Below are 26,869 nucleotides of genomic sequence, written 5' to 3'. Positions count from 1 at the left end.
TATAAAAAATCAGTGCTCATGCCATTGTTGCAGTTCTCTTACGCCCATTTTCCCACTCTTGCAAGATCACACACCGATATATAATCTCAGGGGACAGAGCACCTCTCAACTTCTCGCAGCACATTAAATAACCTTCCAGCCAATTTACCATCCAGATTAACAGTCGGCGTAATTGTATACGCTTCCGTCAAGGCATTGATGTTAGTTTATCTTGAGACAACTGTCTTGGTACCTCTGGTTTCCAGGATTTCTTTCATATGCATACCCTGTTCAAATCCCGATTGGTCGCAGTTGAAAAAAAAAATTCCATAGGATGCCGTTGTTTATCTCAAATACAAATTTTCGGGCCGATTACGCAGTTTGCCGTGCATCGTCAGCTTGACGCTTTGTGTGATATTTCGTTACCTTACGTCTTCCAAGGAGAAATTTCTGAGAATGTACGTTTGGAGCACAGTACTGTATGGTAGTGAAACATGCACTGTGGGGAAACCGGAAGAAAAGAAAATCGAAGCGCTTGAAATGTGATGGACTGATAAGGTAAGCAATAACCGAAACCGGTCATATGAATAAAAAATTTGCAAAAAAAAAAAATTGCAATCAAGACGGATTTTAAGTAACATTATAAAATCACTGATTGCTGTTATCCCATAAGATATTATGTTTGAGCTGGCCGGAGTGACCGTGCGGTTATACGCGCTACAGTCTGGAACCGCGTGACCGCTACGGTCGAGTTTCGAGTCCTGCCTCGGGCATGGATGTCTGTGATGTCCTTAGGTTAGTTAGGTTTAAGTAGTTCTAAGTTCTAGGGGACTGATGACCACAGTAGATACGTCCCATAGTGCTCAGAGCCATTTGAACATTGTTTGTTTTTGCAAACATTAGTGAAGACATCAGGGAATGACTTCCATGGTACAAGAAGGTTCTGTAGATGGCAAAAACTGTAGAGGAAGGCAGAGATTGGAAAACATCCAGCAAATAATTGATGTCGTAGGTTGGAAGTGCTACTCTGAGACGAAGAGGTTGGCACAGGAGAGGCCGCATCAAGCCAGTCAGGGGACATAACTGAAGCAAAAAAATAAATAAATAAAATAAAAAATACACGTCTTGCAATTTTGGAACACTGCTTAAAGTAATGCAACCATCCACCGCTTCTCTTGAAATCACTGCAATAAATGTCCGGTGATTTAATGTGAATGACGTAGTAGGTCACAATCATACACATCCTATAAATTGTATCGAACACCCTCGATACTCACAAACAACAGTGTGGTAACAACTTCGCCTTCTCCTCCCTTAAATAGCCATAATTTTTCTTATGCAGTATACGGTCATATTCCTGAGGGCTTAATCGAAACGTGTTCGTAATTGCTGTTTTGCGATGACCTTTCATGTACGTAATTACGTTTGATTGGAGACGGGATTTGTGGTTCTATCCTACAAGGATGGGGAACTACACGGCTAGACATTTGTCTTACTATCACTTTCACTTGTTAAGCACATATCGTCTTCGTTGTAGCTCCTCATGTGCGTTATCGAGCGTATACAACACAGCACATTCCACTGACTGATCTTGCAGAAAAGCTAATATTTCATCTGCCGCTTCTTTCTCACTCTGTGAAATTCGTGGGGTTTGTTTCTGACGAAATGTCAGCTTTGGCAAAAAATGGCTCTGAGTACTATGGGACTTAACTTCTGAGGTCATCAGGACCCTAGAACACACATCCATGCGCGAGGCAGGATTCGAATCTGCGACCGTAGCGGTCGCACGGTTCCAGACTTTAGCGCCTAGAACCGCTCGGCCACTCTGGCCGGCTCAGCTTTGGCAACTGTTGTTGTAGATATAACGCAATGTTTGCTTTGTTTATCGTTGTCATTGGTCTGCTTTGTGTCAACACCTTTAGTATTGTAGCACTGTTGTAAATTAGTCGTCGATTAAGCAGTTCAACTACGCTCCGTCGCCTCACGCTGTGCTCACAATTCGACACCCCCACACCCCCGTGCTGTTGCCATTAGCAGGCAACATCGTAGCTGTTTGGTATGCAGTATGTGGGACGTCTAACGCTGTGAATATCATTGACCTTTCGCGACATTGCACACAAGGAGTCCCTTGTAAAAGAAGTTAGAAAAAAATGTATAGGGAATATCAATAAAGCTTCTACGAGGGCAGTTCAATAAGTAATGCAACACATTTTTTTTCTCGGCCAATTTTGGTTGAAAAAACCGGAAATTTCTTGTGGAATATTTTCAAACATTCCCGCTTCGTCTCGTATAGTTTCATTGACTTTCGACAGGTGGCAGCGCTGTACGGAGCTGTTAAAATGGCGTCTGTAACGGATGTGCGTTGCAAACAACGTTCAGTGATCGAGTTTCTTTTGGCGGAAAACCAGGGCATCTCAGATACTCATAGGCGCTTGCAGAATGTCTACGGTGATCTGGCAGTGGACAAAAGCACGGTGAGTCGTTGGGCAAAGCGTGTGTCATCATCGCCGCAAGATCAAGCAAGACTGTCTGATCTCCCGCGTGCGAGTCGGCCGTGCACAGCTGTGACTCCTGCAATGGCGGAGCGTGCGTACACACTCGTTCTAGATGATCAAGGGATCACCATCAAACAACTCAGTGCTCAACTTGACATCTCTGTTGGTAGTGCTGTCACAATTGTTCACCAGTTGGGGTATTCAAAGGTTTGTTCCCGCTGGGTCCCTCGTTGTCTAACCGAACACCATAAAGAGCAAAGGAGAACCATCTGTGCGGAATTGCTTGCTCGTCATGTGGCTGAGGTGACAATTTCTTGTCAAAGATTGTTACAGGCGATGAAACATGGGTTCATCACTTCGAACCTGAAACAAAACGGCAATCAATGGAGTGGCGCCACACCCACTCCCCTACCAAGAAAAAGTTTAAAGCCATACCCTCAGCCGGTAAAGTCATGGTTCCAGTCTTCTGGGACGCTGAAGGGGTTATTCTGTTCGATGTCCTTCCCCATGGTCAAACGATCAACTCTGAAGTGTATTGTGCTACTCTTCAGAAATTGAAGAAACGACTTCAGCGTGATCGTAGGCACAAAAATCTGAACGAACTTCTTCTTCATGACAACGCAAGACCTCAAACAAGTCTTCGCACCCGAGAGGAGCTCACAAAACTTCAGTGGACTGTTCTTCCTCATGCACCCTACAGTCCCGATCTCGCACCGTCGGATTTCCATATGTTTGGCCCAATGAAAGACGCAATCCGTGGGAGGCACTACGCGGATGATGAAGAAGTTATTGATGCAGTACGACGTTGGCTCCGACATCGACCAGTGGAATGGTACCGTGCAGGCATACAGGCCCTCATTTGAAGGTGGCGTAAGGCCGTAGCATTGAATGGAGATTACGTTGAAAAATAGTGTTGTGTAGCTAAAAGATTAGGGAATAACCTGGTGTTTCAATGCTGAATAAAACAACCCCTGTTTCAGAAAAAAAATGTGTTGCATTACTTGTTGAACTGCCCTCGTACATATAGGTTACGTGTTTATGTCCGTAATAATTGTATCTTACTCTCTATCAGGCAACTGTACAAGATGAACCAGTACGCCATGACAAATTTCGGCTGTTGTTCATGGATATTTTCGGAGAAGGTAGGGCGGAGGGGGGGGGGGGGGGGGGAGGGTTCGAGGAGATGGACTGAGAGAGAGGGGTTGAGTACATTGACAGAAAAAGGGGACAGGAGCAGATAGAGAAAGGGACAAGGAGCAGATAAACGTAAGGGAAGGAAGAGGTGGACCGATAGAGTACTGAAATAAGTACATACCCAGGCAACACTAGGTCCTCAGCTACTAAAGCAGTAAATGTGTTGCACTGTGAGTCTATTCAGTTTGCGGAATTTGATAAATGGTAGAGGTCTCTGGCGTTAGCAGCAAGTTTGATATCATAGGATTTTAACATTCAAGTTGATGGATTGAAACCGGAAAAATAATTGTTGGATGGGGTGGCGAGGAGGGGTGGTGGATGCGGTACGGGAGATAGATTCGTAGTGCGGGCTATCGACGTGTAATTGGTGGTTGGTCGACATGTAACAAATTTTTGTGGTAGTCATATCAATATATAACCCTTCATCAAGAGAAATATTTCATGCAGATGTTAATTAAACAGCCTTTCATCCAGAAAATTGGAATTCATTGACAGAGTCAGTTTTAATATAGGAAACCTCTGCGCGAAATTTTATCAGTTCTCTCTGCTAATAACAGAAGGGAACGTGTTAATAATTTTATCGGGTGGAATTGATTGACATACGATGTACGGTATAAATTTCCGCCTACTTCAGTATTTCGCCTAACTCTGTTAGTGCTCGTATGTTCTTTGTCATTGTTATCTACTTTAAAAGTATTGACCGTAAACTGTTTCAATTATGCACTGAATTTCACACCAACAATGCACTGCGAAATAAAAAGTATACGTATAGATTTCTAATCAACAGGTAGTGGTATTACTCATCGTTATTAACATAATCCCCTCCCCCCCCCCCCCCCGCCACACCCTCTCATCACACGACAACAATATATTATATCTGTGCTAAGACAACAAAGTTACAGACCTTAAAAATTACCCGTAATAGCTAAGTTTATTGCTATTTCATAACCTGGAACCACTATATTGACAAAATCAGAATCGAAGGACTTCTACTGCTTTCTTTCGAACAGGCTCATATCACTAACGTCGATTTGCAGTAGGGTTTTGGATCATATACTGTATTCGAACATTATGAAGTTCCTTTGAAGAAAACGATTTATTGACACATAGTCAGCACAGATTCAGAAAATATCGTTCTTCCGAAAAACAAGTAGCTCTTTATACTCATGGACTAATGAGTGCTATCGACAGGGGATGTCAAATTGATTCCATATTTTTTGATTTCCAGAAGGCTTTCGACACCGTTCCTCACAAGCCTCTTCTAACCAAACTGCGTGCCTATGGAATATCACCTCAGTTGTGCGACTGGATTTGTGATTTCCTGTCAGAAAGGTCTCAGTTCGTAGTAATAGACGGAAAGTCATCGAGTAAAACAGAAGTAATACCTGGTGTTCCCCAAGGAAGTCTTATAGAACCCTCTATTATTCCTAATCTATATTAACGACATAGGAGGCAATCTGACTAGCCGTAACCGCGCGACCGCTAGGTGGCAGGTTCGAATCCTGGCTCGGGCATGGATGTGTGTGATGTCCTTATGTTAGTTAAGTTAAAGTAGTTCTAAGTTCTTAGGGGACTGATGACCTCATGACCTCAGATGTTAAGTCCCATAGTGCTCAGAGCCATTTGAACCATTTGACTAGTCGTCTTAGTTTGTTTACGGATGATGCTGTCATCTACCGTCTTGTAAAAGCGATTTAGATAAGATATCTGTATAGTGCGAAAAATGACAATTGACCCTGAATAAAGAAAAGTGTAAAGTTATTGACATGAGTACTAAAAGAAATCCGCTAAATTTCGAATACACAATAAGTCACACAAATCTGAAGGCTGTAAATTTAAAAAATTTTTTAAGGGATTAAAATTACAAATAACCTAAACTGGAACGATCACATAGATAACGTTGTGAGTAGAGCAAACCAAAGACTGCGATTCGTTGACAGTGTCGCCTTGCGCATGAAGCGAGCAGGTCGTAGTTAACTTTCGTCTGTGCCGCAGCGCCGCTTGTGTCGGAGCTACTCAGCCTTGTTAGTTTATCGGACAGAGTGACATAGTAGTAGCGTAGCGGAATTCGTTGTCGTTTTTCTATCGGCCGCGGAGTTTTCTGCCCCCGTCATGGCTTCTCTCGAGTCTTCTCAGTCTGTTCATCGTCGAGCTACTGTTCGTTTCAGCTTTGACAAGAGTACGCGTCGTGTTAAACCTGGCTCCTTAGAAATTCACGATGGGTTGGCTGATGTTATCCGTGTTACACCTGATCAGGTAGATACTGCTTACATTGACTCTGATTTGTATGCATTCTTTGTGAAGTTTCATGATCCTGTTCAAGTAGAACGGCTTCTCTCTCTGGTTGGTTCCAAATTGCTTGAAACACCTGGTTAAATCCGCAGGACAGAACAGGTGGTTGGAATTGAGGAAAAGGGCCAAAATGAGCGGCTGTCAGTTACACTCAAACGCATATAACTTTATTTAGTTGCCCAAACATTACACCGCAAATTCCCGAGCTTAATTATCGACTGAATATGTCACACAATCTTATGGCTTAAGGGCACAACATCTTTAATTTTTAAAATTGCTGAAGGCCCAAGATTTAAAACACAACTACGATAAATTTTCAAATGGCAGAAAGCGCAAAGTTTTATCCTTACATGATATTTCAAATGAGGCTGAAGGCCCAAACAATCTAAGGCTTGACAAGTAAGGAATTTTAATTGTAAAACGCCTGAAGGCCCATGATTCAAAAGCACAACTACAATAAATTTTTACAAGACAGAAAGCCCAAGACTTTATCCTTCATTTTTTTTTAATGCGGCTGAAGGCCCAAACAATCTAAGATTTAACAAGAAAGGAATTTAAATTTTAAGACGACTGAAGGCCCATGATTGAAAAACACAACTACAATGGATTTTCAAAAGGCAGAAGCCCCAAAGCTTTATCCAAAAGGCCCAAACAATGGAAGACTTGGGAAGTAAGGAACTTCCAATTTTAAAGTGGCTGAAGGCCCATTATTTAAAACCCAACTAAAATCATACAAATTCAAACCATCGGCTATGTGCCATTAAAATACACAATCAAACACCAATAAGAAAAGGCAGTACAGCCAGCGGCGCTAAGAAGTTTTCGGGGGACGGTCTGCACTTGAAATATTAAGGTTCGATTAGGAGAGGCAGGTAGTCAGCCCGAGTATATCCGATCCGCCGGCAACCCAACCAAGAGACAATCAACGGACCCACCTACAAGACGACTTGCTTTCCAACCGACCAGTACACAAGGAACTCCAAAGCCAAAATGTAAAAGGCGTACCCGCCCACAACCAAGTATGCATAAGCTGTCAAAACTAAGGCGACAACACATTGAAGAAAGGACACTGCCTGAATTTTACGTCAGCGTCCAGGGCAGGTAACCGGAACGCTAACGGCCCCAAGGCAGCAAATTCCGCTGGTGCACTTCAAATAACCAAAATACAGTCAAACTCCACCCGAAAGTGGCCAAACTTTCGCCAACTCGAACACGGTGTTGCTCAAGGGAATTCCCCCAACAGCCACCCATGGAAACCAACGGCACAATGTGAACAGACTGGCTTCGGTAATTAAATCACTACTCAACTTTGACGTCCTGTGCCGGTGAGCCACGAACCTCGTAGCAATCGGAACAGCTCCCACACACTCCGACACTGTGCAGAGACCGCCAGCGGGCTCGGCCCACTACGACGTGCAGAGACACCCCGGCTGATCGACACCAACCGACCGACTGCCGCACACCGACATGCCGGAAACTATAAGCACCAGACCAAAGATAGTACAAGGTGCGAATATCAATACACACCGCTGCTGCCACACGTAGAAAGAGAAAGAACCACGGCACAACTGCAATAGCCCGTGGGAAACCAAACGCAGAGTAACAGTCAAGGTTTAAACCAACGCATAAGCCGTGGCCAGCACGCCTCAGTGTTGTTTACACATCGAGATGGTTCCGTTGGACAAGTACTCCTTGAAATTGCGGCACTCGGGTATACTCCGGTTAGAGTTTGTAACCTTCCTCCTGAGGTCGACGATTCGTTTCTTAAAACAGCTTTGCTTCCGTCTGGAGCAATACGGCATATCCGATGGGAACGCTGGCCAGCACAACATCGCTTCCAGTGTTATAATGGTATCCGGACTGTGGATATGTGCATTAAAAAAGAATATTCCTCCCGCAACTTAACTGTTTGTGGTTACCGGATCCATGTTACGTATGCAGGGCAAGAAACGACAGCGGTCAACTCAGATCCGATTGTCCACGCATTCTACTGTTCTCGACATTCTCTTATCAAAAACGTCTTCCTTTAACATTAGCAGACATAGTGTCTTCGCAGTCTACTGACAGTCAATCTCCAGCTTTAGGCGATGTTGGGGCAACATTACCTCTCTACTCGTCGCGAATTTCCCACCGTTACCCGGCGATCCCGGTGCTGCCTCTGTCTATGAGGGGACGACGGCTCCTGCAGCGCAAGTCAAACGCCACAGACTGAGGACGGTACAGATTTCGAGAGCGTCCCTCTCCAGTCTCGTTCTTCTGATACGGCGTTGACGGAGGGTTTACATTCTGGCGGTAACGAGTTGTCTACTGACGTTAATTGTGATTCCAGTATTTATATTTTTGGTCATCAGTCTACTGACTGGTTTGATGCGGCCCGCCACGAATTCCTTTCCTTTGCTAACCTCTTCATCTCAGAGTAGCACTTGCAACCTACGTCCTCAATTATTTGCTTGACGTATTCCAAACTCTGTCTTCCTCTACAGTTTTTGCCCTCTACAGCTCCCTCTAGTACCATGGAAGTCATTCCCTCATGTCTAAGCAGATGTCCTATCATCCTGTCCCTTCTCCTTATCAGTGTTTTCCACATACTTCTTTCCTCTCCGATTCTGCGTAGAACCTCCTCATTCCTTACCTTATCAGTCCACCTAATTTTCAACATTCGTCTATAGCACCACATCTCAAATGCTTCGATTCTCTTCTGTTCCGGTTTTCCCACAGTCCATGTTTCACTACCATACAACGCTGTACTCCAGACGTACATCCTCAGAAATTTCTTCCTCAAATTAAGGCCGGTATTTGATATTAGTAGATTTCTCTTGGTCAGAAATGCCTTTTTTGCCATAGCGAGTCTGCTTTTGATGTCCTCCTGGCTCCGTCCGTCATTGGTTGTTTTACTGCATAGGTAGAAGAATTCCTTAACTTCATTGACTTCGTGACCATCAATCCTGATGCTAAGTTTCTCGCTGTTCTCATTTCCACTACTTCTCATTACCTTCGTCTTTCTCCGATTTACTCTCAAACCATACTGTGTACTCATTAGACTGTTCATTCCGTTCAGCAGATCATTTAATTCTTCTTCACTTTCACTCAGGATAGCAATGTCATCAGCGAATCGTATCATTGATATCCTTTCACCTTGTATTTTAATTCCACTCCTGAACCTTTCTTTTATTTCCATCATTGCTTCCTCGATGTACAGATTGAAGAGTAGGGGCGAAAGGCTACAGCCTTGTCTTACACCCTTCTTAATACGAGCACTTCGTTCTTGATCGTCCACTCTTATGATTCCCTCTTGGTTGCTGTACATATTGTATATGACCCGTCTCTCCCTATAGCTTACCCCTACATTTTTCAGAATCTCGAACAGCTTGCACCATTTTATATTGTCGAACGCTTTTTCCAGGTCGACAAATCCTATGAAAGTGTGTTGATTTTTCTTTAGCCTTTCTTCCATTATTAGCCGTAACGTCAGAATTGCCTCTCTCGTCCCTTTACTTTTCCTAAAGCCAAACTGATCTTCACCTAGCGCATTCTCAATTTTCTTTTCCATTCTTCTGTACATTATTCTTGTAAGCAGCTTCGATGCATGAGCTGTTAAGCTGATTGTGCGATAATTCTCGCACTTGTCAGCTCTTGCCGTCTTCGGAATTGTGTGGATGATGCTTTTCCGAAAGTCAGATGGTATATCGCCAGACTCATATATTCTACACACCAACTGAATAGTCGTTTTGTTGCCACTTCCCCAAATGATTTTAGAAATTCTGATGGAATGTTATCTATCCCTTCTGCCTTATTTGACCAAAGCTCTCTTAAATTCCGATTCTAATACTGGATCCACTATCTCTTCTAAATCGACTCCTGTTTCTTCTTCTATCACATCAGACAAATCTTCACCCGCATAGAGGCTTTCAATGCATTCTTTCCACCTATCTGCTCTCTCCTCTGCGCCGGCTGCGGTGGTCTAGCGGTTCAGGCGCTCAGTCCGCAACCGCGCGACTACTACGATCGCAGGTTCGAATCCTGCCTCGGGCATGGATGTGTGTGATGGCCTTAGGTTAGTTAGGTTTAAGTAGTTCTAAGTTCTAGGGGACTGATGACCACAGATGTTAAGTCCCATAGTTCTCAGAGCCATTCTCTCCTCTGCATTTAACAGTGGAACTCCCGTTGCACTCTTAATGTTACCACCGTTGCTTTTAATGTCACCAAAGGTTGTTTTGACTTTCCTGTATGCTGCGTCTGTCCTTCCGACAATCATATCTTTTCGATGTCTTCACATTTTTCCTGCAGCCATTTAGTCTTAGCTTCCCTGCACTTCCTATTTATTTCATTCCTCAGCGACTTGTATTTTTGTATTCTTGATTTTCCCGGAACATGTTTGTACTTCCTCCTTTCATCAATCAACTGAAGTATTTCTTCTGTTACCCATGGTTTCTTCGCAGCTACGTTCTTTGTACCTATGTGATGGCCGTTTTTAGAGACGTCCATTCCTCTTCAACTGTACTGCCTACTGCGCTATTCCTTATTGCTGTATCTATAGCGTTAGAGAACTTCAAACGTATGTCGTCATTCCTTAGTACTTCCGTATCCCACTTCTTTGCGTATTGATTCTTCCTGACTAATGTCTTGAACTTCAGCCTACTCTTCATCACTACTATATTGTGATCTGAGTCTTTATCTGCTCCTGGGTAAGCCTTACAATCCAGTATCTGATTTCGGAACCTCTGTCTGACCATGATGTAATCTAATTGAAATCTTCCCGTATCTCCCGGCCTTTTCCAAGTATACCTCCTCCTCTTGTGATTCTTGAACAGGATATTCGCTATTACTAGCTGAAACTTGTTACAGAACTCAATTAGTCTTTCTCCTCTTTCATTCCTTGTCCGAAGCCCATATTCTCCTGCACCCTTTTCTTCTTCCCGTACAGCTGCATTCCAGTCGCCCATGACTATTAGATTTTCGTCCCCCTTTACATACTGCATTACCCTTTCAATATCCTCATACACTTTCTCTATCTGTTCATCTTCAGCTTGCGACGTCGGCATGTATACCTGAACTATCGTTGTCGGTGTTGGTCTGCTGTCGATTCTGATTAGAACAACGCGGTCACTGAACTGTTCACAGTAACACACCCTCTGCCCTACCTTCCTATTCATAACGAATCCTACACCTGTTATACCATTTTCTGATGCTGTTGATATTACCCGATACTCATCTGACCAGAAATCCTTGTCTTCCTTCCACTTCACTTCACTGACCCCTACTATATCTAGATTGAGCCGTTGCATTTCTCTCTTCAGATTTTCTAGTTTCCCTACCACGTTCAAGCTTCTGACATTCCACGCCCCGACTCGTAGAACGTTATCCTTTCGTTGATTATTCAATCTTTTTCTCATGGTAACCTGCCCCTTGGCAGTCCCCTCCCGGAGATCCGAGTGGGGGACTATTCCGGAATCTTTTGCCAATGGAGAGATCATCATGACACTTCTTCAATTACAGGCCACATTTCCTGTGGATTCACGTTACGTGTCTTTAATGCAGTGGTTTCCATTGCCTTCTGCATCCTCATGTCGTTGATCATTGCTGATTCTTCCGCCTTTAGGTGCAATTTCCCACCCCTAGGACAAGAGAGTGCCCTGAACCTCTATCCGCTCCTCCGCCCTCTTTGACAAGGCCGTTGGCAGAATGAGGCTGACTTCTTATGCCGGAAGTCTTCGGCCGCAAATGCTGATTATTTATCAAATTTTAGGCATTGGCGGGGATCGAACCCGGGACCGAAGACGTTTTTGATTATGAATCAAAGACGCTACCCCTAGACCACGGGTACAGTTCTTATTCCAGTATTACCAGAGATCATGTAGCTGCTTCTGTTGATGTTGAAATGTGCGTTGTATCTGCGTCCCCCATTTCACCTGTACACGCGACGGTTCCCGTGAGTTACGATGTTCCCGCAGAGACGTTGCCTGCTGGCCAGTCTTCACAGTGTTCCAGTGAAATACCACCCCTCCTCCACGCTGAGACGGTGGGTCAACGGGATTCTACGGGTTCTCGTCCTGATGATCAGGTGATGGAATCCGACAATGCCACTGCATTACCAGTCTCTTCTGTACCTGCTGTTGCTGTAAGTCGTTCTGGGTTGTGCTCCCCGATTTCCGGTGAGTGCAAGGAGATGGCACCTCTATCAAATCGGAGATCTACGTGCCCCCAACCCTACCACATCAAGAGAATTTGTTTTCACGGAGTGGTGTGAAACAGCGTTTTCAACCTGCACGTGCAGCGGCGCGTCGTAAAAAGAAAAACAAGGATTTCTCGGCTTCCGGTGAAGAGGATTAGAATTATACCTTCTTTCCACCGGCTCCGGACGTTGAGAAGGGCGTGATGAGTGCATTTTCCTTAGTGTTGTTTCATTGACCTTACATGTGCTAACGGATGCAGGCGTATAAGTTTCTAACTGTCAATGTTAATAGGATATGTTCCCAATCATGGTTTGCTGCGTTACGCCAGTTTATTTACGATTCCCAAGCTGATATCGTGTGTTTGCAAGATGTGTTATTTGATGTGTTTTATCTTCCTGAATACTCTGTTTTTCAATGTCGCTCCTTAAAGTTCTACCCGTATGGCTTTGCTTTATCGAGATGGAATCTCGCTGATGGACGTCGAAACGCTAGATGATGGTCGCGGTACAGGCTGTAGTTTTTATGACGTCACCTTAATTTTTCGTAACGCTCCGTCTGGATCCGATCGTTCATCCGACCGCGCGCGGATTTATAAGGAAGATGTTTTTTATTTACTCCGACGAAACCCACGGAAAGTTTCGTTGCGGGGGGGGGGGGGGGGGCGATTTTAACTGCGTCTTACGTCGTGTAGATCAAAAAATGTTCAAATGTGTGTGTGAAATCTTATGGGACTTAACTGCTAAGGTCATCAGTCCCTAAGCTTACACACCACTTAACCTAAATTATCCTAAGGACAAACACACACATCTATGCACGAGGGAGGACTCGAACCTCCGCCGGGACCAGCCGTCCAGTCTCTGACTGCAGCGCCCAAGACCGCTCGGCTAATCCCGCGCGGCGTGTAGATCAGACCTCCAATTATACACATTGTCGTGAATGATTCAAATGGCTCTGAGCACTATGGGACTTAACATCTGAGGTCATCTGTCCCCTAGAACTAAGAACTACTTAAACCTAACTATCCTAAGGATATCACACACATCAATGCCAGAGGCAGGATTCGAACATGCGACCGTTGCGGTCGCACGGTTCCAGACTGAAGGGCCTAGAACCACTCGGTCACTGCGGCCGGCTCATTGTCGTGAACTTAATGATATGGTGACGTCTTTGTATCTCCAAGATGCTTGGGTTTGCAGATATCCTACATTGGTGCAGTTCACGTTTTTACATCTACTTCAAGTAGCCGATTGGACAGCTTCTTATTTATCTGCCCCCATCTGTAGTCAACTTCTATCGATTTATGTAATTCGTGCCAGTTTCACTGATCACTGTGCTGTTTCAATGACTTTAAGCAGGTCCCGTAGCGAGTCCATCTTTCGCGCACTTTATGGAAGCTAAACACTTTACATCTCACGGACCCCTCTCTGGAGGGCATCATGGCAGACGTATGGTGGCCGACAATCCAGTCCCAGTCGTGTTATTCCTCACTTCTAGAATGGTATGTTACCATTGTGAAACCTCGGATTCGAAATACACTCAAGCATTTTAGCGCTGAAAAAGCGGCTGAAATAAGACGATCTAGGGAATTTTATCATGCTGTTCTTCGTGATCTTCACGATAATGCTCCTGATGCCCCCTTCAGAGTCATAGAGTCCACCGTGTGAAGGCAAAACTTCTACAACTCAAACGTAGGCAAATGTATGGTGTCCGCTTGCGTTCCCAGCCTCGTTCAATCGTACAGGATGAGTTGAACTCTCTCTATCATCATCTTCGGTTTCACAGACGATCGCAAAGGACGTGTCTTACTACTATTCTTTCTTTAGATGTTCGTGAATGGTCCTCCCAATCTCATATCATGCGTGAACTTTACCGGTACTTTTCCGAACTTTACAATGAAGTGGATACAGACGGTCTACCGTGTGTTGATTCTACCTTCCTCTTTGATAGTGTTGTTACGCCAGCTCTCCAGGAAGAGGTTTTCCTCTGTATTCTATCGCGATGATATACCTGATACTGTGGCTCCCACAAATCGTCTGGCTTCGATGGCCTTCGCAAAGTATTTCGTATTCGATTTTGGCCCCTGATAGGAGATACGATAACTTCTTTGGTTCAAATGGCTCTGAGCACTACGGAACTTAACTTCTAAGGTCATCAGTCCCGTAGAACTTAGAACTACTTAAACCTAACTAACCTAAGGACATCACACACATCCATGCCCGAGGCTCGATTCGAACCTGCGACCGTAGCGGTCGCGCGGTTCCAGACTGTAGCGCCTAGAACCGCTCGACCACTCCGGCCGGCTTAACTTCTATGGTGAATGAAGTATTCCACAGAGGCCTTATTCCGCCCAGCTTTAAAGTTACTGAAATTGTCCTGATCCCCAAGAAGCCGGGACGTTTGCGTGTGGATCAGGTCCGCCCGATAACCCTCTTCAACTACGATTATAAAATAGTGGAGCGAGCGGTCAATAGCAGACTATCGGTCTTGTGGGCTACCGTCATCGTTAGCCATCAAAGTTGTTTTCTGGTTCGTACTCTCCTTACTCCCGTTACTGAATGTCGTGATCTAATTTCGATTTCTTCCACCATTTCCGTTCCAAGCGCTGTGCTTTTCATTGATTTTCACCATGCGTTCAATCACGTTAATCATGGATTTCTGATGTGAGTATTGACGATGTTGGTTTTAACGATACTGCATGACGGTTGTTTAGCTCTCTAATTATTGGTATTCGGGTGCCCATTGACTTAAATGGCCATCTTACTTCCCCTATCACGGTGTGTCAGGGTGTCCTTCAAGGGAGTCCATTATCTATATCGCTCTACGTTCTGTTTCTGGAACCCTTATTGCGATCTATAACTGTTCGTTTGGGTGGCTGGTCGCTGTTGGGAGAAAGATTTACCGTTAGGGCATATGCTGACGACGTTATGGTTCTTCTCCGTACCCCTGATATACCGCTGCTGAAGGAAGTTTTGGATTCTTTCTGCCGTCTTACAGGAGCGTAGGTTAATGTCCAGAAATGTCGCTTAATCAGTTTGCGATGATTTGACGCTGTTGAAATTCCATGGGCTCTGAAGGTCACCCGACATCGATCGTTAGGTGTTATAATTGACAGTTGTCCGCTAAAGATGGTTACGATAAACTGGAAGTCTGTCACGGATAACATTCAGGGAGAAATAATTAAACACGCGCATCGCTCTCTCTCTTATTCATAAGGACCTGGCCATGGAAACGTATGTGTTAAGTAAGGCTCATTTTATTGAACAAATCTTTCCACTTCCTTCGTTGATGTACCGCAAGTTGCAAAGCTTAACTGGCTGGTTTATCTGGCGCAAATCTATATTTATTGTGCCTTATGGGGTCATAGCGCGCTCCCGTCACTGGGAGGTTTGGGCCTCCCTGACATTAGAGTTACGGCTTCTGCCTTATTATCCGTTGCACCGTTTCAACATGTCTACGCGCGCCCCCTACCCCAGTCATTACAGCTCGCCTTCATGACTGTATCCGACCGGCCATTTTGACACCTCCAGCAGATATTGGTAGGATTAGTTATAAACTAAGGCAGGTTAAGGACTTTTTTCTTGAAGTCAGTTATTTAGGAGTAAATATCCTTTCCCAAGCGAATCTCCCCCAAAAATGCTGTTATGCCGCTGACTAATTTCTCATAGCCATTCCCTCTGTGGAAGCCCTGTCACCAGAAACGAACTGGAAGATTGTTTCGTCTAACGTTAGCCTCCCGATTTTCACGATGAAAGTGACGTCCTCGTGGTACCAAGCTGTTCATGATATTGTACGTACCAACGTGTGATTTTTTTCGTATTGGCCTCAGTGTGCCGGATACCTGCAATCGTTGCCTTGAAACTAATGCAGTATATCATCGATTGATCTCCTGCAGTCATGGCCATTGGCGATGGCTTCACCGACAACTGGCTTTTCTTTTCAGGACGCCGGAGGCGGCTATCTCGGGGGAGATTCTCGTGCGTCCCGATGCAACTTTCTTTCCCCGATCGAAGAACAATTCCCTCTGTGGAAGCCCTGTCGCCAGAAACGAACTGGAAGATTGTTTCGTCTAACGTTAGCCTCCCGATTTTCACGATGGAGTTGACGTCCTCGTGGTACCAAGTTGTTCATGATATTGTACGTACCAACGTGTGATTTTTTTCGTATTGGCCTCAGTGTGCCGGATACCTGCAATCGTTGCCATGAAACTAATACATTATATCATCGATTGATCTCCTGCAGTCATGGCCATTGGCGATGGCTTCACCGACAACTGGCTTTTCTTCTCAGGACGCCGGAGGCGACTATCTCGGGGGAGATTCTCGTGCGTCCCGATGCAACTTTCTTTCCCCGATCGAAGAACAATGCCATCATGTGGATTGTTGGACATTATGTCCACTACGTGATGGTGAGTGGATACGACGCAGATCCGAGTGTCTTTTCCCAATATATGGCCACTGCACATTGGACGTGGCTCAGGATGCCACGTTATAGAGAGCTTTTTCTAATATGCTGTATCTTACTTTTCATCGACAAGGAGTAGGATGAGCTGAAATCCCTCCCTCCCCCCTTTTTTTGTGGACACTGTTGTATGGATTTAAATGTTACACGATTTAGAAGTGACGGAGGAGAAAAGATGAGGGCACGTTAAAATTAACTCCCTATTCCTTAACTTACTTTTTTTATTTAACCCTTTTATGTCGAAATGATTTTTGTTCTATATCTAATTGACTGCCTTAAATAAGTGCTTTGGAGGGAGGAAAAAAAGCAATTAGCGTTCGAGCCTCGTATGAAAAGCTTGTGTGAAGCGATGGTTCGACTCCCGCTCGCTCTTACTTTTTAATTTACATTCTTTTCGTCACTGGTCATATTTAATTTAGGACGTTTTAGAGGTAATATGATATAAAACATCACGTATGTTTCCATGAAGTCTTAGTGAATATCACGTTATCTGAAAAAATGTGGTTAGCAATTGCGCACAGCAAAAGGGTCGTAGATGAAGCGACAGTACGAATCCTGCCGACACTTACTTTTTTCGTCACTGGTCACGTTATTTAATTGATATGACATTTAAAAGGTAATATAATAAAAGAAAACCAAGTGCGGTTTCATAAAGTTGTAGTGAATTTCGTATGTTATTTGTAGAAAAATAGAATTGGCAGAACACTTAGAAGGTGCAACAAGTCTACTAAAGAGTGCTTACACCCCGTTTGTCCGCCCTATTCTGGAGTATTGTTCGGGTTCCCGGGTTCGATTCCCGGCGGGGTCAGGGATTTTCTCTGCCTCGTGATGACTGGGTGTTGTGTGCTGTCCTTAGGTTAGTTAGGTTTAAGTAGCTCTAAGTTCTAGGGGACTGATTACCATAGATGTTAAATCCCATAGTGCTCAGAGCCATTTGAACCATTTTTCGGAGTATTGTTGTGTGGTGTGGCATCCACATCTCGTGGGACTGACGGGCAGCTCGTTTTTTATTATCACGAAATAGGGGAGATAGTGCCACAAACATGATACGTGAATTGAGTGGCAATCATTAAAACAAAGAATTTTTCGTTTGCGACGGAATCTTCTCTTAGAATTTCAATCACCACTTTTCTCCTCTGATTGCGAAAACATTCTGTTGGCACCCACTTACATAGGGACAAATGATTATCACGATAAAATAAGTTTTTCTGTGCGAGCCCTGATTTTTCTTAAGGGCACGTTTTTCCCGCGCGCCGTTCGAGAGTGGAACGGCAGAGACACAGCCTGAAGGTGGTTCATTAAACCCTCTGCCAGGCACTTCATTGTGAATAACACCCGGCCCCTGTGGACGAGCGGTTCCAGGCGCTTCAGTCCGGAACCGCGCTGCTGCTACGGTCGCAGGTTCGAATCCTGCCTCGGGCATGGATGTGTTTGATGGCCCTAGCTTAGTTAGGTTTAAGTATTTCTAAGTCTAAGGGACTGATGACCTCAGATATTAAGTCCCATACTGGTCAGAGCCATTTTTAATCTCTCAGTGAACAGGAGTGTAAGCGTACTTTTCATCAGATGTGTGTATCATAAATGCTCCAACGCCACTATTTCAGTGATTAGCTACACTATGTGGTGAAAAGTATCCGGAAACCTGGCTGAAAATGACTTAAACGTTCGTGGCGCTCTCCATCGGTAATGCTGGAATTCAGTAGGGTGTTGTCAACCATAGGCTCTGATGACAGATTTCATTCGTGCAGGCATACGTTCAATCAGGTGCTGGAAGGTTTATTGGGGAATGGCAGCGCATTCTTCTCGGAGTGCTGCACTGAGGAGAGGTATCGACGTCGGTCGGTGAGGCCTGGCACGAAGCCGGTGTTTCAAAACATCCCAAAGGTGTTCTACAGGACTCAGGTCAGGACTCTGTGCAGGCCAGTCCATCACAGGGATGTTACTGTCGTATAACCACTGCGCCACAAGCCGTGCGTTGTGAACAGGTGCTCAATCGTGTTGAAAGATCCAATCGTCAGTCCCGAACTGCTCTTCAACAGTGGGAAGCAAGGAGGTGCTTAAAAAATCAATGTAGGCCTGTGCTATGACAGGGACACGCGAAACAACAAGGGGTGCAAGGCCCCTCCATGAATAACACCACTGCCTCCGAATTTTACTGTTGGCATTACACACGCTGGGACATAACGTTCACCAGGCATTCGCCATAGCCACACCGTGCCATCGGATCGCCACATTGTGTGCCGTGATTCGTCACTCCACGCAGCGTTTTTCTACTGTTCAATCGTCCAATGTTTACGCTCGTCAATCCAAGTGAGACGCCGTTTGCCGTTTACGGACATGATGTGTAGCTTATGAGCAGCTATTCGACCATGAAATCCAAGTTTTCCCACCTTCTGCCTAACTGTCATAGTGCTTGTAGTTGATCCTGATGCAGTTTGGAACTCCTGTGTGATGGTCTGGATAGATGTCTGCCTATTACACATTACGTCCCCTTCAGCTGTCGGCGGTCTCTGTCAGACTGACGAGGTCGGCGTGTATGCTTTTGTGCTGTATGTGCACCTTCACATTTCCACTTCACTATCACATCGGAAACAGTGGACCTAGGGATGTTTAGAAGTGTGGAAATCTCGCGTACAGACGTGTGACACAAGTGACATCCAATCGCCTGACCACGTTCGAAGTTCGTGAGTTCCCATAGCGCCCCATTCTGCTCTCTCGCGATGTCTAATGACTGTTGAGGCCGCTGACATGGAGTACCTGGCAGTATGTGGCAGCACAGTGCACCTGATATGAAAAACGTATGTTTTGAGGGTGTCCGGATACTTTTGATTACATGGTGTATCACTCTTTATAATTCAACTATTTAAACTTTTAAGAAATGTTGGATTGACTGAGAAATTTTTTGTCTGCAGTTAGTTACTGCTACATTGTCTTTTTTGCTGTAGAACAGCCAGTGAACAATCGGATACTGCAGCTGATCCTATATGACAAGTCGTTTATGCACGTTGTCAACATCAAAGGTGCCCTGCAGTTATAGGTCCAACACATTCGACACCAGGAATTTGAGACTAACTTGTCTTAACGGATCAATATTACGCAAAACCACAAAAATTTTCAGTCTTGGTCGCACTTTATTACTTCTGACTCTGATTACGTGTTTAGGCTAAATGCCATCGTCGAATCGAATGCTTTAAAACATCGGTACAGAGAACTTCGTCAAATAGTACATACTCGTATAGTGTATAGGTGCTTACTTTGTACTGATATTTTAAAGTATTCGATCCGATGATGGCAGTTAGCCGAAACACGTAATCAGAGTAAGAAATAATAATGTGCAACAAAGACTGAAAAACATCTAAACCGATCACAAAGTGCAAGTTCCAGGACCTATATCGAAGAGCTTCAAGAGGCCATCATAACTATCAACCGAATTTAAAAACTTCAAATGCTGTTACAATCGAATCATTAAGAGGTGAAATATTAAGTTAAAATTTTAAGAAAGTAATTAAACTACTATTTACAGAAACTGTGCTTATGTCTTGACACAGCTGACTCACTATATTCATCCAGTATTTTGGGATGAGAGCGACTTGCCGAAAACTCTACAGATAATTTCAAATCTCTTCAAATTTTTTTCTCGCTAACATCGCTCACAAAATATAAGTTTATCTCTTACCATACTTTCTCTGCCCATGCCGTAAAACTTCAGCAGCAGGCAAGATGTCTCAGTTTATTATTAATACTATCTGACAAAGTAGAGGTTGACCGGGTATTCATTTTGCCAATTTTCTGTTAGAGACGAAAATAAAAATAAAATAACTGGGTTTATAGTGAAGCATCGAAAAATATTTCATTTCCATATATTTGTGAAAACACCACTGAAATTGTGAAACAGCCGTACTACGAAACTTTCAAAGTGTACAGAGGTATAAGTACAACATCCATATTAAGAAACATGATCCCGGACCGTTTTTGTACATTGGGCCCAGTTGCTGTCTATAACAACGCCTCTTCGTCTCTCTGTAGATGGCTACTGCTTTCGCCTGCAACCGTTTATGCTTCGCAGCTGAAAGCTGTCAAAAGTACTGCCAGATTTCATGGATTTCTTTTATTTAATTAGGCTGTCCGAGTTGTTGGTACCTTGATACAATTTTGTATGTGCATTCAGCAGCATGCGTGTATTGCGAATAGAGATAGTACCATAGAAGTAATAAATTGAAACTGTTGTGACTTGGCAAGACAGCCAAGCCACTGTGAGGTAGCCGAAAGGCACGCGTTAAAGCTCACGCAGGCTGGCGTGAGGTCTGGAACAGTTAAAGGAATAGAGACTAGCAAAAATGGTACGTAACTTCTGGAATACTTAACTTTAATCTATAATTGGTAAACATCGGTCTGACGGTACATGCATCACAAGATAAATAGCAAATGATAATGGCGCCTTGCTAGGTCGTAGCAAATGACGTAGCTGAAGGCTATGCTAACTATCGTCTCGGCAAATGAGAGCGTAATCTGTCAGTGAACCATCGCTAGCAAAGTCGGCTGTACAACTGGGGCGAGTGCTAGGACGTCTCTCTAGACCTGCCGTGTGGCGGCGCTCGGTCTGCAATCACTGATAGTGGCGACACGCGGGTCCGACGTATACTACCGGACCGCGACCGATTTTAAGGCTACCACCTAGCAAGTGTGGTGTCTGGCGGTGACACCACATTAACGTCATGCATGATGAGACAGTTTCTCACGCATCTCACTGCTTGGGACGTCGTATCTCCTGAACTATAGCAGGTACGTGGTTCTTACCCCGACAGCGATTGTTGCCTGACAGTAAGGGATATGTTTACCAAATTTGGTTGACACCAATGATGCACGCATACGTACATACATTCATTTTTATAATATGTATGGAGGACACATGTCATGTGTTGCTAGTAATGCATAGAAGGAATATTATTAAATATGTAACAGTTCAGGAGTTTGCCAGGAGGGGCGGTGTTCTGAACTGAACAAATTCACAATTCGTTTGTTTATGAGATTTTTGTGTAGTATCGTGTGTAACTTCTCAATTGTTTGATATCAAGTGAATTTTGTGACTGATAACCGTTTTGTGGTCATCTGTTGTGTAACGAAAGCTCCAGATATTGAATTTTTATTGCCTTGATCGCAAGTAGATACACTGGATTGCTGGTTTCGGCAGGGCTAAGCTACCATCTTCGGATCCTCAATTTACACGTAATAAAATCATGCTGTGCAATAAATCGCACGTTTGTTTTTGTATCATCGTAACGGACTCATGATGAAAAGAGAGTAAACCATTACAAAATATAATTGTGTCCTCATGGCAGCAAAGAGTCATAAAGGTGGGCACCATCAAGAAGTGCCGCAGGTGTCTGAGTTGACTGCCGGCAGTGAAAACTTCTTGTCTGAAGCTCTCTTTACTTTGAATTCATGATCGCCCTCCAGTTGATAATGACAGGCATTTATAATCTGTTCTTGCATTTTCAAACTTGTTGTAAAAAAAAATAAACCCAACTCTCAATTAATCGCTCCCAGGCTCCAGTCCTGCTGCCAGCTCCGCTACACACTGAATGAATGAATAACTAAATCAGTAACATTCAAAATAACTAGACAAAAGTGTAAAAACTATTCTCTAGCGTTTTTGGCGGATTAAACAGTTTTCAAAGTAAGTGTCTTACACATCTGAAACAAAAAGTTTACTATAAATGATTTAATAGATTTGACTTACAGTAGTGGGACGTGGATGTTTAAATATGAAACCATGTACAAAATTACTGTTGTTAAACGAGAAATGAAGACGTGCATCTTGGGAATTGCTAGGTTGTTTAAAACAGATTGATCTGGCAATAAAGTAACCTGAAAGGAGCACTGATAACCGCAATGAATATTAAAGAGGGGTGGATGAGATATGTAGCCAGGGAAATATATGATTTAGGAACGAAAGTTCTTTTCTCAATTCAGTGAGACTGGAGAAGCAAGGGACGACGACCAACTGCAGCAGCTGGCAGGGGTAACATGTGTGCCTAAGGCTAACTGCAGAATGTCATGGTAAAGCTTAAAGCACTCCTTTTTCCTACACGAGTTGTTAAATGTCTAGTGACGGTAATGAAGATAGGCATAAATATTCGTTAATTTATCGATGTGGAATTAAGTGCTTTAAGTGGTTTATACGGAAATGGTTTACATATTTTGACCATTTTAATACCGACAGTTTTAACGTATCCTCCCTTGTACCACGCTTGACACCTGTGAATGAGTTTTCGTTCTACTACAAGAAAATTCAATCTAGCCATATCCACTATTTCATCACTGTTCAAAATATAATTTAATGACTTTTTGAATTTTTCTCTTTTAATAAATTACGTTGTTTTCTTTGCACTTGTGTTCAAAGTCATGAAACGCCGCTGTTGATGCATTTGAATAAAGTATGTGATTCGTCACCACTGGTCAGTTTAAACCACGTGGTTACTACAAAGTGTCGCTTACATATCACCATCTACTTACTAACATCAGAGGATACACACAGTCGTAAATAAAGGTGAAGTTGTTCACGGATGTTACCAGTTGACTAAAGGCTGCAAAGCAACAAACAGTAACAGGTTATTGTGATCGCACCTATTAGCAAACGGAATATAGTTCTTAAATGTACTTTCCTGTACTGATATATGATATCTTTGATGTTCCTCTCCCACACAGGAATTTTTTTGATTTAGCCCGCAAGAGAGGTAGCCTAACGACTCATCGTTTAGGCATATACGGGTTCAGAAAATGGAATTTTTATTGTGTATTCCCCTTTGAGGATAAACGTGAGCTGAGCGAGCTATTATTATTTGACGCAATTTGATTGACAGCCATATATGGCTATGTTCCAGTGGAACAGGTTTCTATATTTTACTTTTTAACAATAGGTTTCAGGTTTAATCTGGTATTGGCTACAGGGGCTCATTTGTAGGGTAAAGTCTTATAAACCGCACCATATTATATATGGTGCCACTTACATATACAGCAAACTATTCTGCATGGTAATGCCGTATATTAGACAGACCGTATATTAGGCTGTATCAAGTTGTTCTTCATTAACAGCTCGACAAACCAGTGACAACTTTGCCATAGAACGGTTAAAGTTTATCTTGTGCTCTGAGAAAGTAAATATTTTTTGCGAAGCTAAGCATACGTACATTTCTGGACATGTAAAGTCTGTCTGTAATTTGTAAGAATATAATCGTACCTGTTCAGTAGTAATATTGAACATAAGCATTTGAAACCACTATAGTGTCTGTGCAGAAAAAATTAACTTTAAAAAGCATGGCATCGTCTTAAAATTGTACCACCACGTTTCTTACACACTGCGCCTGTGCATTTTAAAATCATTTTTGCTATATATATTTTATCCACCTATTCTATACAGCAACTAATCTACCAACGTATTGTAATGCTGTATGTGTTGCTTGTTAGAACTTTAGCTAGTAGTATCAGAGTAATCATGCTTTGCCTGTTTACACACACCAACAGTCGTTGCATATTTTAAGCCTTTTGCACCTCATTACAACAAAGCAGCTGACAAGTAGCTTCACAAGATCCTGACAGCAAGTATTTCTGAGCTGTTAGAAGATCCATGTGGTAGGGCTGACTTCGTACAAAATGCTGTCAGTGACTTCTCCAAAACTGGAATCTGACCTTTCGATCCACACGTTTGTTGGTTTTCGGATATCATGCTAATTAAATTCAATACTTGATCATGTGGCAGAAATGAGTTGGATGAAATGAGTGAATAGACAAGTCAAGAACTTCCACGAAAATCAGACTAATCGAAATTTTACACTCCTGAATTCCTCAGCTCCCACAAAACGAACCTGTAGTAGGAGAATGTTAGTAAGCCCACAAGACATCTCTCCTATCTCTAGTCTACAAAAAAGAATAAGAAACAGAGCAGCAGCGTCTGCTGTGAGATCATTCGTAGTCCTTAGGAGAGGCTCCTCATTGACAAAGAATCTGAGAAAGACAAAGAGAGACTAAGAAAACTAAAACCGGTAAAATGAAAACTGGTCACAGGTCTTCGAGTTGGTTCTACAAGATCTTCGAAATTTACCAAGACGAATAAATTAAGTTCGTCAAATGTTGTGTACGATTCCATACCCGATGTGCGAAAGTAAGTGACAGCTGCAAACCTGAATTAGTAGCTGATATTGGGTGTTCAGTGTAATTGCAAAAGTAGCTTAATGTTTTACATAATGGAGGCGTATTTTAGCAGTACGAATTATAACAGTGGCACAATTAAGAAGTCCTGCTCATGACTTTTACTACTTTGCACCTCTATCTATTGTGTTATACGCTTTAAATTGAAGAACGTTTATTTTCGATATTTTCGACGTATGTGTCTGAGAGACTGGTCTACACATTATTAGTATTACATTTTAATAATGTACGATGGCATGCTGAGAAGTAATATCTCCGAATTTTTCTGTAGAAACTCCGAAAGCTATTAAAACAAAACAAACGTTATTAACATTCTACATCTTTGTTTTTCATGTCTATATAGTGTTTGCTCAACACAGCCACTCCGGCATCGGATATATTTCTCCTAGTTTTCCTCACTTCTGCCTTCGGAGCTTCATAACAATCGAAGTGAGGTGCTTGGAGGTATTCTTTAAGTTTTGGAAACAGATGAAAATTCGATGGGCCAAGTCGGGACTGTTGGTGGGAAATCGGCGACTCACGGGCCGGGGACTGCTCGCGATTGGTTGCAACGCTGCCAGCGGAAGTAATTTGCGGGAGGGGGAGCAAGGCACTGCAGTATTTTGCAACGGATGGTTTTAAGCTTGCTATCGTAAAAACATTATAAGTGAATACAAAACATTCATGGTGCATAAATAAAAGTTAATATGTGAAGAACGGCTCAATATAAATGAATTTACCCTCAAAAACGAATGATTTGAGGCTCTGTCAGTTGTCGTGGCGTATCGGGAATTGGGTTAATACGTATCGCTGTGTTTCCCCATAAACGTTAAACGTCAAGGACCCTATAGTATTGACTTAATCGTTGCGTCACGTGAGGATTCGGCTCATTAGCTTATATTAGTATGTGACTCACCTCAGGTGTCACCAAAGATTGCCCATGCCTGGATAGAGCGAACGCAAGGTGTAGGATTGTTGCATATGTTACAGTGCTCGTGTGCTATCTAGTATTGTCATGCTGAAGGAGAGGGTGCCACGTGTGAGGACGAAATCTATCACAGCATGATGTCCCTCACGTTCTGCCGCAGTTACGTCACACACGATCATTTTCCACGCTACAATTCGGAGGCGTGTGGTGGCAGAGGGCTGTAGGTACGTAGACATTAAGATTAAAGGTGCAGAATGTCAGCAACATTGGTTTTATTTAAAAGTCTTAAGTCTCTTCACAAAAAAATTCAGAGGAAATATTTTTCAGCACGCTCTCGTATATTAGACTTCATTAAAATCATAATAATGCTGAAAGTGGTACAATTTGAGACTTTATCCTACATGACTGTTGGTAACGTCTGTGTGGAAGAATCCGACAAGTACCGAAGAATAAAACATTAATGCAAATAACACAGCCTCAGTGGTGTCACTAAGGCTTTTAGTCAATAAATTACATATGTAAGCTATTGTAAACTTTAAATGTAATTCTGTCAGAGACATCATAGGACTTGGAAGAGCAACTGAACGGAATGAACAGTCACTTGAAAGGAGAATATACGATGAACATCAAGGAAAGGAAAAACAAAGATAATCGAATGTAGTCGAATCAAATATGGTGATGCTGACGGAATTAGATTACGGAACGAGACGCTTTAACTAGTAGACAGGTTTTGCTATTCGGACAGCAAAGTAACTGGTGATGGCCGAAGTAGGGAGGATATAAAATGCAGACTGGCAACGACAAGAAAAGCGTTTCTATAGGAGAGAAATCTTTTAGCATCGAATATAGATCTAAGTGTTAGGAAGTCTTTTCTGAAAGTGTTTGTAGGGAGTGTAGCCATGTATGGAAGCGCAACGTGGACGATAAACAGTTTACAGAAGAAGAAAGAAATGTGATGCTACAGAAGGAGGCTGAAGATTAGATGGGTAGATCACGTAACTAAAGAGTAGGTACTGAAAAGGATTCGACAGGAAAGAAAGGAAAGACGTAAATGACACAACATAACTAGAAGAAGGGATTCGTTGATAGAAAACATCCTGACACATCAAGCGATCACAATTTTAACGCTGGAGGAATGTGTGGGAGGTAAAGTTCGCAGCGAG

At 43.2% G+C, this 26,869-nt stretch overlaps 1 protein-coding gene across 1 annotated transcript in view; it reads right to left on the bottom strand.

The window, feature by feature from the left end:
- Positions 1-26,869, bottom strand: part of LOC126480997 (glutamate receptor 1-like) — a 502,527-nt gene that overhangs the window by 186,385 nt on the left and 289,273 nt on the right. The gene's annotated exons all lie outside the window — the stretch shown is intronic.

This window comes from Schistocerca serialis, chromosome 5 (assembly GCF_023864345.2).
Source record: "Schistocerca serialis cubense isolate TAMUIC-IGC-003099 chromosome 5, iqSchSeri2.2, whole genome shotgun sequence".
Classification (NCBI taxonomy): domain Eukaryota; kingdom Metazoa; phylum Arthropoda; class Insecta; order Orthoptera; family Acrididae; genus Schistocerca; species Schistocerca serialis.
Note: the sequence above shows the minus strand (reverse complement) of the source record. Positions and strands in the feature narration are given on the sequence as shown.